Here is a 12,509-nt window from a genome sequence, read left to right on the forward strand (position 1 = left end):
TTACTTTCTTCCTTTCTTTCTGGTCTACTTTCACTACTTCTGCTATCTGGCTGGCTGGCAGGCTGCCTGGCTTCTGGCCCTGGACATGCCCCTTTCTTTCTCCCTTGGTCTCTTCTCTCATTCTTCTTGAGCCTACATTTCTCCTTCTGTTTATTTTCTCTGCCTGCCAGCCCTGCCTTTCTGTCTCCTGCCTAGCTACTGGGGGCTCAGATTTTTATTAGACCAGCCAGGTGCCTTAGGCAGGCAAGGCAAAACAGCAACAAATCTTTACATAATTAAACAAATATAACACATCTTACAACATTAACAAAGGCAGCAACACCAAATGTAATAATATACCTTCACATAGTTAAAGCAATATTCCTCAGCATAAACAAATGTAACACATTTTTACATAGTTAAAATAACATTCCACAACATCCCTTCCTTCCCTATCATTCAGAAAAGCATAAGTAATGGACTGGTGGACAGGAGGGGTTGTTATTCTATGTTTTCTGTCTCCTTAACATACACTGAGACAGATCAACTTACAGAGGAAAAGGTTTTATTCAGATTCATCATTTGGAAGGTATTTGTCCATAACTGATGGTCACATTTCTTTGGGCCTGCAGCAAGACGGCAAATCAAGGTAAATGTAAGTGGCCCAGCAGAGCTGTGCAGCTCATGACAGGAACATGAAAGAGAATAGGAACAAACAGGTTCCACAATACATTCTACCTGTACACCCCCAATGACCTGTAGACCTCCCACTAGGTAGGCCATACCTCTGAAAGTTTCTGCCACCTCCCAGTAGCACCAAGCTGAGGACAAAGCATTAGAATGTACACTATGGGAAAGATCTCCAGCCCCAAGCTACTGAAGGCTGAAGTTGCATGGGCAAGCACCAAGAGCTCTCCCAGAGAATCTGGGAGAGGCACAGACAGAGCATGATGAACAGGAGCTTTGTGTACCTTCCTGTCTTTGGTGCAGTGTCAGGGGAAAGGACACAAAGTTGTGAAAGTCAAAATTGTGCTTTAAGTTTTAATTATGGTGCCTGAAAAATCCGTATAACTAACATGCCACTAACCACTAAACCTCTTGCTCAAAGACAGACACTTTCTAAGATACTGGAGCCTGTTGTTCATATAAGATAACAAGCCACATGTTTTCACTTCCCTAAACAAGTTAGTTGACCCAAACAAATATGCTTAATCAGATGTAGGGAGAAGGCACATGGGCAGGAAGTATATCTGGATGTATGCTTGCTCCCAGTTGGTTGAAGATGGGAAGTATATAGCCTTTATAAACAACTAGCTAACACATAGCTGTTGCCATTTTCTAGGAACCCCATACTGGACCTAGTCAATGTCCCTCATCCTGACCACTTTATAATAAATTTCGCTTTAAATTTGGCTCAAAATTGTGGTGATGCTCCTATTTTTGCCTGGTAGAACTAACGAATTGTCTGTGAAATGAGAACATGCCAGTGACTCAGTCCCTCACAAACATGTCTTGTTTCCCTCCCTGCTTTACTACCCTGAAAGACTATTGTAACCTGAAGTTGCCCTTGCCCCGGATATGTGTCTGACAGGCTGGAGTCAGGAAAACTGTGAGCAAAAGACTCATGCATCAGATTTCACCTCATCATTTATAAGCGGGACAAGAGATTTCATCTTTTATACACTGGTTTGTCTGCCCAACATTCTTAAATTGTATCTTCCAATTCCTCATACAGGGTACAGTGTGGACATTAAATGAAGCTTTTTTCTTCTTCCTCTTTTACTATTAGAGAGACAGTTACTGCATATCCGATAGTAGTGTATTCTCTGGACTCTGGAGTCTAGAAACTAGAGTAGGAAATAATATTTGTTGCATTTATCTGTTGGAGTACAGACATTATTCTCTAGCCAACAATGAAATCCTTCAACTTGGCCATGTCACAGTTTTGTCAGGAGAGCCAACCCAGGTCACCAAGGTTTGAGGCAGGTAGCTTTGCCACCCTGTGTTTTCTCAGAAAAAGGAAGGAACGGGCTTTTAATGCTTTCAATGTAATTGGCCTCCATAAGCTCATAGAGTTGCACTACTGGGAAGTGTAGTCTTGATGAAATGGATTCACATCACTGTGGGGGGCAGGCTTTGAGGACCCTTTTGCTTAAGCTTCATTCCATATCACAGTATCACAGTCTACTTCCTATTACCTATCAGCTGTAAGCATCTCTACTACCTCTCCAGCACCCTGTCTGCCTACACAGTGCCATGCTCCTTGCCATGATAGTGGACTGAACCTCTGAGACAGTAAGTGAGCGACCCCAGGTAATGGTTTCCTTATAAGAGTTGCCGTGGTCATGGTGACTCTTCACACAAGTTATCTTCCCTCCAATACACAGACACACAGACACAGACACACACACACACACACACACACACACACAAACACACACTTCCTTTAACTTGGTTGTTGAATACTTCTCAAACTGCAATAATGTTGGCCCTGGAACTCCAGAAACTCTAAAATCAAAAGCTGAGCAAAGAAAGCATGCCCTCTCCCCTTAGGGAGTTCATAGACTAGAAGAGGAGAAAAATACAATAGTAAGTTAACAACAAAAGTAAAAATCATATTATGCTAAGTACTTGAGGAAGGATTTCCATGACACTGTGTGAGACGACCTCCATATGCCTGGGCCAGGAATTTTAAGCCAGAGTCTATTGAATTAGACCAGGTACCCAATATGGTCTCTTTTCTAGATTAAAACCTGAAAAGAAATGTTCCTTCTCCTAAGAGTCTCCTCTGTGTGACTGTGTGTGTGTGTGTGTGTGTGTGTGTGTGTGTGTGTGTGCGTGCACGCACAAGCATGCACACACGCACGCTCAATATGAAACTGGCCTTCTCTAAAATGAATGGATAAAGAACAGGTAAGAGCCTAAGTATGGTTTATTGGAAACAGAGTGACTATAACCATAGAGGGCCTTAAAGGGAAGTATGAAAACAGACTTTAGCCAAACATATTAAAGCCATTGTCTGCCTATGGCAGAGTCCATCACCACCCTGCTTCCTCAGGCTAGAGTAACAACACAACCTGCTCTAAAGAACTGGGCCTGCGAAGGAAAACTTCTCACTTCAGTCACTAAAATTATATTTGTTGCCAACAGCAATATTCTTCATTCTCTTCTTTAATTCTGTCTGGGAACATATGAAGGGGACAGGTTGCAAAGGAGAAGCCACTAGAAATGGCTCCTTGCTTCTGTGACAGAATCACAATATTCTAGTCCATTTCATAGTCTAAAATAGTCCATGTCACATGTTTTATAAAGGAAGAGTTCAAGGATGATGGTGGTGCTCACCCTTAATCCCAGCACTCGGGAAGCAGAGGCAGGCAGATCTCTGTGAGTTCGAGGCCAGCCTGGTCTACAAAGCTAGTTCTAGGACAGCTAGGACTGTACCACAGAGAAACCATGTCTCAAAAATCAAAATAAGAAAGAGTTTAATCTGGCTTGGTGTTCTGGAGGTTCAAAGGTGTAGCACTGGCTCTATTCCGGTGAAAGCATAAGGTTTGAGGTCACAGATGCTCTATCCTGTGAACTGATCAATGCTCTCTCTGGAATAGGCCAGGCCCTACGGGGCTGGGTTAGTTCCCGTGAGAACAGGATACTGTGAATCTGGGACTTCCCCTGAAGTTTGAATGTGCTGCTTGCCACTCAGGTATGTGCTTCCTGTCATCTCTTTTTGGTCCCACCATCTCAGTACCATCACACTTGGGACCAAGCTTCCAGCGCAAGAAAAGCTGGAAGGCACAATAAAACTTTATCCAAACCATAGTTCATGGGGACACTGGGCATTGAAAGTCCAGACTAACACCTGAAAATGCTCAGCTGACTGTAGATGGAGTTCAGCAGACAGTAAGAACTGGGTTCTCTATGTTGCAACCATGCCAGAAATTGGTCTGATTGCTTCAAAAATATCTAGGGTAATCAAGTCCTTTAAATCACTTTGAGTTGGGTTTGAGCTGGCCACTTTTTAACATAAAATGTACGTTAGCTAATATAGAAGAATAAATTTTAGTTCTTAGGATCATGATTGGTTAAACTGTCACTGACACAAAGTTCTAAAGATCTGCCCAGATGAAAAGTACTTCTGAAGAAAAAAATTTAAGTGAACCTCAGCATGTATACAAATACTTACATAGTCTCAGTAAGCAATTTGATGAATTCCACTGAGGAAGGACCCCTATCCAATCACTATCTCTTCATCCCAGAACAAGCTAAGACACTACCCCACCCACAGTCCTGGCAACCCAGGGAAAACTCTGGAAACACAATTACTGCATGTATTCCTTAGGCTGCCACAGACACTCACCACAAACCAAGTACTTAAAGCACAAAGGTGTATTGTCATCATCCAGGTCTGATGCTGTTGCAGAAGGCCCAGGCCCCTGGGAAGTGTCTATGGAAGGACCATCTTGGGCCTCTTGCCGCACTGTTTCTGTAGATATCCCTTGGCATCTGCTTCTGTCTCTACATTTTCCTCTGTCTGTGACACTTTAGGACATGATTGTGTGTATCTGTGTTCTCATTTCCCTCATCCTAGAGGACACCAGTAACACTGGAATAAGGACCACCCTACTCCAGTAAACCCCAGATTCCTTGTATAAGCAAGTATTCCCACTCCCAGATAAATCAACATATTTTCTTTTTAATAGATACAGAGGACAAAATTCAGTACATGACAACAAAAGATAAGAGGATATCCTGATGAATATAAAGGAAACATCAATAAATAAGAACATAGAGAGAACTTTCAGTCAATAACATCATCACTATTGGTTCATGAGTTCTGGCAAGCAAACTACAACAAGTAAGATGCAGGTGATGAGAAGTGGGCACATGGGAACATGGGGATGCTGTGCCCTCCTCATACTTACTCCATAAGTCCAGTGCTTTTCTAAAATTAAAAGTTTATTTTCAAAGGGAGAGTCTTTAGGTGGAGAGTTGAAGGACAGTTAAAAAGTCTCTTGTAGAGAAGTCTGCTGTGTCCTTGGACCCTCATCAGTGTCTTGTGAATGTGTGTATCAGAGAAAGGTGACTGACAAGTGAACAGAAATAGATTGCATTTTATGTTTTATTATAAAAGCTTCCTATGGCTATCTCTTTCTATCTCTCTTTTATATATTTAGCTAGAGATAGATAACAGAAGCGTGTCAGTCTAGATTTAGTCTTTACAGAAGATATTTTAGGTTTATGAAACTTTATACCAATTGCCACCCCCATCATATGAATGATCAACCCAGGACTCAGAGACAAGCAACTGGCTCAAAAGCAGGGCATCAGAGGTGTTACCACATGATACCAGCCCAGCTCTCAGCCATGGCTTTCCTATCACAGTCTGCAGGCTTTACTACCCAGAAAATGGTTTCCTGCCTCCAACTTCACTATTCATCTAGTTCCTATTATAAATGAACAAACTAAAATCTTGGCAGTTGAGGAGGGTGTGGTCACCTAAACCAAATAGGGAAAAATCAGACAAAAGGCTTTGTGATTGGGACTTTAAAACATAAAATGTTACTTATCAATCTGTCAGCCATGTGCAATGAGAAGAGAGGGAGGAGGAGAATGAAGGAGGGAGGGAAGGGGAGGGGAGAAAAGAGAGGTAGGGCGGGGAGAAGGCTATTGGAAAGTGGATCAAAGGGCTTTGAATTTCCAGAAAACAGTTGCTTGAGAAATTAGGTCTTCTGCTGTTTCTTTTTCTTTTCTCCTCTCTCTCTCTCTCTCTCTCTCTCTCTCTCTCTCTCTCTCTCTCTCTCTCTCTCCTTCCCTCCCTCCCTCCCTCTCTCTCTCTCTCTTTCTCTCTCTCTCTCTCCCTCTGTGTGTGTGTGTGTGTGTGTATGTGTGTGTGTGTGTGTTCCTTCCTCAAAACACTTGGAGGAAAAATAGGCAGAGAAAGGAAAGCACAGAGGGAAGAGAGAGGGAGGAAGAAGACAGTTCTCTAAATAGGTCATCTATTTCCTGTCACTTGACAGGAGCAAGGTGTTGAGGGTTTCACAGTCTAATTAACTAGACAACCACACCAGAGAATAATCTCTATCCTCTTTGCCCAGGAAATTTCCACATGTTTTCCTGTATGATTGTCTGGGCCACTGGCATGGGCAAGCATCTCTCTGGCTACTGTTATAAAGGTAACAGTCATGAGGAAAAATCTGAAAGAATGCTGCAATCAACAGTCATTAAAAGCATACAAAGCAACAGCAAAACAAATGGGAGGATAATGTGCTATGTGTGCTATACATGCTTCTGTAGGAGAAAAGTGGTTATCACACTTACTCAGCTGTGAACACTGGAAGTTACAGTAATAACAGGCCAGCAAGACAAGCCCACATGTGCAATAGTGGTATGGACATCACTGAGTAGTAGACCACTTTCTGATTGGATTAAAATCCTGTCCTGTTGTGCCTGTCCCACCAGCAGGAAGAACGACAACAACATGATTCTTCTCAAGCACACTTTATTGGGAGCTCCAAGCTGAAAGAGAGAAGGACCCCGACCCTACAGAGCGCCAAGCTTACATACTCATGATGATGTGGACGTGCAACGCCATCTGATTGGCTTAGGTCTCATCGGACGATTATGCATCACCCCATCGGGATAGATGAGCAGCCATATTAGGATAATGCCATATGCTCATGTGCAGACGATTAGGATACAAAAGCAGTAAACAAGCTGACGTGGCAAAGCCTGACGAAGCCAGTGTGGCTTCCCACACTGTCCCACAAGATGAAACTCATACTTGGAACCATTGTGGGGCTAAGAACCTGTGTGTAGTGATTTGAATGAGAATGATTCCCATAAGTTCTTCACAGTCATAGAACAGTAACTAAGACAGACATTGATGCCAGAGAGTGAGATGTTGTACAATCCTGATTATGCTGCTGTTTGGAAGAATATGAAAGACTTTGGAATAAAAAAGTAGTTAAACATTTTAAGCAGAACTTAATGAACCATACAAGAAGGATCATGAAAGAGAGTAGTGCTGAAGGCAACGTGAACTATACTGGCCCATCTCAAGAGGATTCAGAGGGGGAAAATACTAGCAAGTGGCCTAGACATTATTGTTGTACTGTTTTGGCAAAACATATGGTTATTTTTTCCCCTTGTCCCAAAATTTTGCTAGAGGATAAGTTGAAGAATTTTGGATTAATGTTCTCTACAGGAGAGATTTCAAGAAAGTCTGTTACTGACTATGCCATGTGGTTATTAGTGATCACTCTTATGAAGAGCTACAAGAAAAAAGAGAAAGTGGGCAAAAAGAAACACAAAATGTAGTTTGAGAAGAAAGAGTGTGGCTCTGCTTCTTCTTCCAGACCATTACCTGTGTTGGTCCATGAGGGTGGAAGGAGCAGAAGCCAGAAGCAGGGTTCAAGACAGCTGTGAGCAGGAATGGAGACAGACTTCAGTGAACCAGCTCAATTTTGTTCCAAAGTATAAGGAATAAATAGGACTGGGGAACCTGGGGACAGACCCTAATTTGCATTATGTGGCATGCTGCTGTCACAAGACTGTGTGTGGCAGTAGGGTCCTATAACAGAGCTCCTAGCATAAGTCTTCCCTGTGCCAACAGTCATGCTAATGATGAATCGGGCATCTGGTTTAGAGACATCTTTTAGATAGTGTCGGTCCTCCAGGCCCAGAAATATTGTCCAGATAAGGGAAGGTAGAGAGGAGGAAGTTCTGCTGGGGAGGGAAAGAGTCCCATGTTGCTGAGCTACTGAGATAAGCTGCTAAGCCATGGGGAGCTGCAATTTCTATTAGTCAGCAAAAACCTTCCAACAAAAGATAGCCAGGAAATGTCATATTGGAGCCAAGTGTGTGCTCAAGGAGATGAGAAATTTAAAGAAAAGCATGATATTAAATAGAATTAAGGGCAATCATGCTACCTGTGAAAGGACAAGGTTTGAGAAGTTTTCTAGGCACAAACAATAATAAAAAGTGTATGTAATTGTACTTCAAGAATGAGGCCAGATTTCAGTAACAGCAAGCAGAATAACTTGGCAGCTTAGGCCACAAGGTTCTAGATTTAAGATCAAGGATACGGGAAACAGGTTATGAAATTTCCTTCCAAAGGGAAGGAAAGCTGGTGAGGTTAGGCATTTGGCAGGGGAGTCCTTTCACGGAGACCCAGAGAAACCATTACCCGAAGCTGTGAAGGTGAAACCTGGATAGCCGTGGAGATGTAAATGTTGGCTATGCCAAAGCTGTGGGATACCTGGCAAGGAGATCTGCTCTGAAGGTATGAAACTGGCCTAAGAGAGAGAATTGTATTGCTGTCATCAAAGCTAGGAGTTGGAGATCTGAAGAATGCTTTCACATTACACAAAGATATAGGATTTGAAGTTTGCCCTGCATGAACTGAGTCTTTCTTTGGTCCAGTATTTCCTCACCATGCCTTTACTCCCTTTAGAAACAATAACGTATATCCTGTGACACTGTGTGCTGTAAGCATGTGGTGTGCTTTTTTATTCTGATTTTGCAAGCCTTACAGTTAACAGATTTCCTTGAGTCTCCAAAGAGGCTCCAGACTTTGGACCTTAGATCGCCATTGAGGGTGAAGGGTTACGAGGACGTTTGGAGATGGGCTGAATACATTTTTGTTATAGGGAGCTTACTGGAGAAGACCACTCAGACACAGGTTGCAGACCACTGAAAGTCTGTTTTCCATTCAGCTAAAATCACAGTCAAGTGCTCAGAGACCTGGATATAGCAGAGTCTCTAGAACATGGCCTTTTTAAAATAAAGAAGCCACTTCCTGGCATCTTGTTTGGCAACTGCAGGGGAGAGTCACAGAAGGAAGCAGTTTGAAGAAACCAGCTTGAACTGAAGCTATGAAAACTTAGCTAGGACACACTGACATTTGCTTCCTGAGTGTATTCTATGATTTAGTTATGCAGTTGAGGTTCTACCATTAGCCTGATCAGGGTAAATATCAATAATCTGGCTACTGCTAACAGTAAGGTGGTCAGCCATGGGGACCAGGTGAATAGTCTGATACCAATCATTTGATCTACATTCTTCTCTTTCTTTGAGATTTCACTTTACAGGTCCTGGGTAGATATTCTACAAGGACTAAGAGTCCACGGATGCCAGCCCAGGCCACTATGCCCAGAAAAACTCTCAATCACTATAGATGGTGAAATCAAAATATTTAATGACAAAGCCAGATTTTCACAATACGTATTACAAATCCAGCACTACAGAAAGTTCTGGAAGGAAAACTCCAACCCAAGGAAATTTAACTACACTCACAACAACATAGGCAATAGATAATCTCACTTCATCAGAACCCAAGGGTAAAGCAAGACAATTATATTCACAATGCCACTGACAACAACAAATCTAAAACAAACAAGCATTAACAATCTATGGTCCTTTTACTTTCCCTCAACATTAATGATCTTAACTCACGTATAAAGAGACACAGGCTAACAGAATGGATACGAAGACAGAATCCATTCTTCTGCTGCATACAAGAAACACATCCAAGCTTCAAAGATAGGCATTGCCTCAGGGTAAAGGGCTGGGAAAAGATCTTCCAATCAAATGGAACCAAGAAGCAAGCAGATGTGGCTATCCTAATATCTAACAAGTTAGACTTCAAACCAAATTAATCAAAAGAGATGAAGACAGTCAATTCGTATTCATCGCAGGAGAAATCCATCAACACAAAGTCTCAATTCTAAACATCTATGATGCAAATACAAAGGTACCCACATTCGTAAAAGAAATGCTACTAAAACTCAAACCTCACATAAAACCTCACACACTTATAGTGGGAGACTTCAACACACCACTCTCAACACTAGACAGGACCACCAATCAGAAACTCAACAAAGAAACAAAAGAACTAACAGAAGTTATGTCTCAACTGGGTTTAACAGACCAGATTCATAAAAGGTCCCTCACAGAAGGGGGAAGGGACAAGTCCCCCAGAGCACATGGGAATTGGGGGGGGGCAGTGAATGGAGAGAGAAGTAGGAAAAAGAGAAGGGGAGGAGAGGAAAGCATGTGGGACTAGGAAGATTGAGTCAGGGTAGGAGTAGAAGACAAGAGAGAGAGAGAGAGAGAGAGAGAGAGAGAGAGAGAGAGGACATAAAAGAGGAAGCCATTATAGGATTGAAGAGAAAACTGAACCTAAAGAAATGTCCAGATACCTACAAGACTGACTCCAACTAACAATCTGAGAACCGTGGAAAGGCTGCCATAAATGCCCTTCCCTGATAGTGAGACCAACAACTAACTTATCCACCATCATGGAGCCCTCATCTAGTACCAGTTAGAAACAGAAGCAAACACCCATAATTAAACACTGAACACTGAGTCGAACTAGAATCCAGATGCAGACAGAGAGGACAACACCAGGTTGTAGAATCACATAGAGACAGCTGACCTGAACAACGGGCCCCTGGACTGATAGCTGGGAATCCAGCATTGGAATAACTCAGAACCCCTAAATATGGGTCTCAGCTAGAAGGACTGAGCAGTCTAAGGGACCTCGGACAGTGGAACCAGGATGTATTCCTGGTGCACAAAAGGACCTTGCGAACACATCCCCCATGGAGGGATAATCCCTTAACCTAGAGACAGGAGAGAAGTCCTAGTCCCTACTTCAAATGACTTGACAGATTTGAATGCCCCCCTGGATGGCATTGCCCTACATGTGGAATTGGGGTGGGGGATGGGAGGGGAGGGTGGTCAGGATGCATGTGAGGGGGGAGAAAGGGTAAGAGGGAGGGAGGAAGGGAGGGAGGGAAGGAGGAAGGGAGAGAGAGAAGGAGAAAGGGAGGGAGGGAGAAGGAACTGGGATCGGCATGTAAAATAAAAAACAATAAGAAAAACAAAAAAAGTAAAGAAAAGATCTAAGCCTCTGTGATTTGTAGAGCCACTTCTGCTAAGGAGTCAACTTGCTTCTCTAGTCTGGATATGGAGTCCTCTAATACCTCTAAGTCCTGGTCCTCTTGTATATGAAAGTCTCTCAAATTTTTATTGCTGACCATGACAGCCAATGTTCCTATAGCTGTTGCCCCAGCAACACGAAATGGAATGCTGAAGGGTGCAGGTCACTTTTCCTGTTGTAGCTTGGGGTTAAAGTGTGCTCTTCCTTCTTTCTCATTACAGTATACTGGGGACACAGTGTGTACTAGGACACACTGGAGTGGCTTACCATTCTGGAATACCTCTGAAGAGGCACATTTAGTTGTGTGTGCACATCAAGTAGTCTCAGGGCCCACAGGATAATGGTGCAGGAAATTGGAATGGCAAGCACTGGAATAAAGCCGGATGTCTACGTCAGACATCCTGGACACCAGGCAGGTTCTAGCTCCCTGCAAGTCTATCACTGTAGCTTAAGCTGTTCCCAGTTACAGTTGTGTTTGTTTGCTGGTGGACTGTTTGCCCAGTTGTTCCCTAGCCCTGTGTAGTAAGAGTGTTAAAGCACAGTCAGCAATGCTGACATATTCCCACTGGGAGTGATTTAGCAAATGGTGAACCTTGTCAAAGGTAGAGAATATAGAATTTGCCAGTGCCAGTGGCACCTAGGTTGATAACTGTTTTGGTGCTGGTTGTGGCCAATCTCATGGATGGGAGCTTTGGTTAGGGTGCTCCCCTCAAGAGGGCCTCAACAGATTGTGGGGCTGTCATGAACAGGTCTTGCCCTAGGCAGGCAGTGGTAGTTATAGAACTTATATATGTCACCTATCCTGCTGCAAATGGATCAAATTCCTTGGACAAATATACTGCTAGTCTTTTCCAAAGTCCCATGATTTGCATGAGGACTCACTTGACAATGCCTCTGAATAATGCCTCTGAACTTACACACACACACACACACACACACACACACACACACACGGAAGGGCCAAGGCAGGCCAGGGAAGACACTAGCATGTCTTTTCAAGGCTTCTAAGGCCCCTGTAATCTCATAGGAAGTGGCACTATTGGGAACTATGGCCTTGTAAGAGTCAATATGGCATTGTTGGAGGAAGTTTGTCTATGGGGTAGGCTTTGTTGCTTTGTTGTTTCCTACACTCAGAGTACTTGCCAATGTCTCCTTCCTGCTGCCTTCTGATCAAGAGGTAGCCAGCACTAAGTCTGCCCGCATGCCTCCATGTTCCCTGCCGTGATAATGATGGACTAAACATCTGAAACGGTAAGCTGCCACCTCAATTAAATGTCATCTTTTGTAAGAATTGCCATAATCATGGTGTCTCTTCACAGCAATAAAAACTCTAACTAAGACACTATGTAAGTTTGTTCTGGCAGATAAGGATACAGCACACTGATTCTACTTCTCTATAGAATATAGGACAGTCTTGCAGGTGACAACATCCTTTCACAGAAACAAAGTAACTGAAACAGGAAAGGAGAACATTCTAGCATACACACACAGTGAACCTGAAGTGGAGCTTGAAGTTTGCCCAGGAAGCAAGGCATCAAACAAACCTGCTCCATCAACATTATGGTCTCTAAGCCAAGGACAAAATACCATC

The sequence above is a fragment of the Phodopus roborovskii genome, unplaced genomic scaffold (genome assembly GCF_943737965.1).
Source record: "Phodopus roborovskii unplaced genomic scaffold, PHOROB, whole genome shotgun sequence".
Classification (NCBI taxonomy): domain Eukaryota; kingdom Metazoa; phylum Chordata; class Mammalia; order Rodentia; family Cricetidae; genus Phodopus; species Phodopus roborovskii.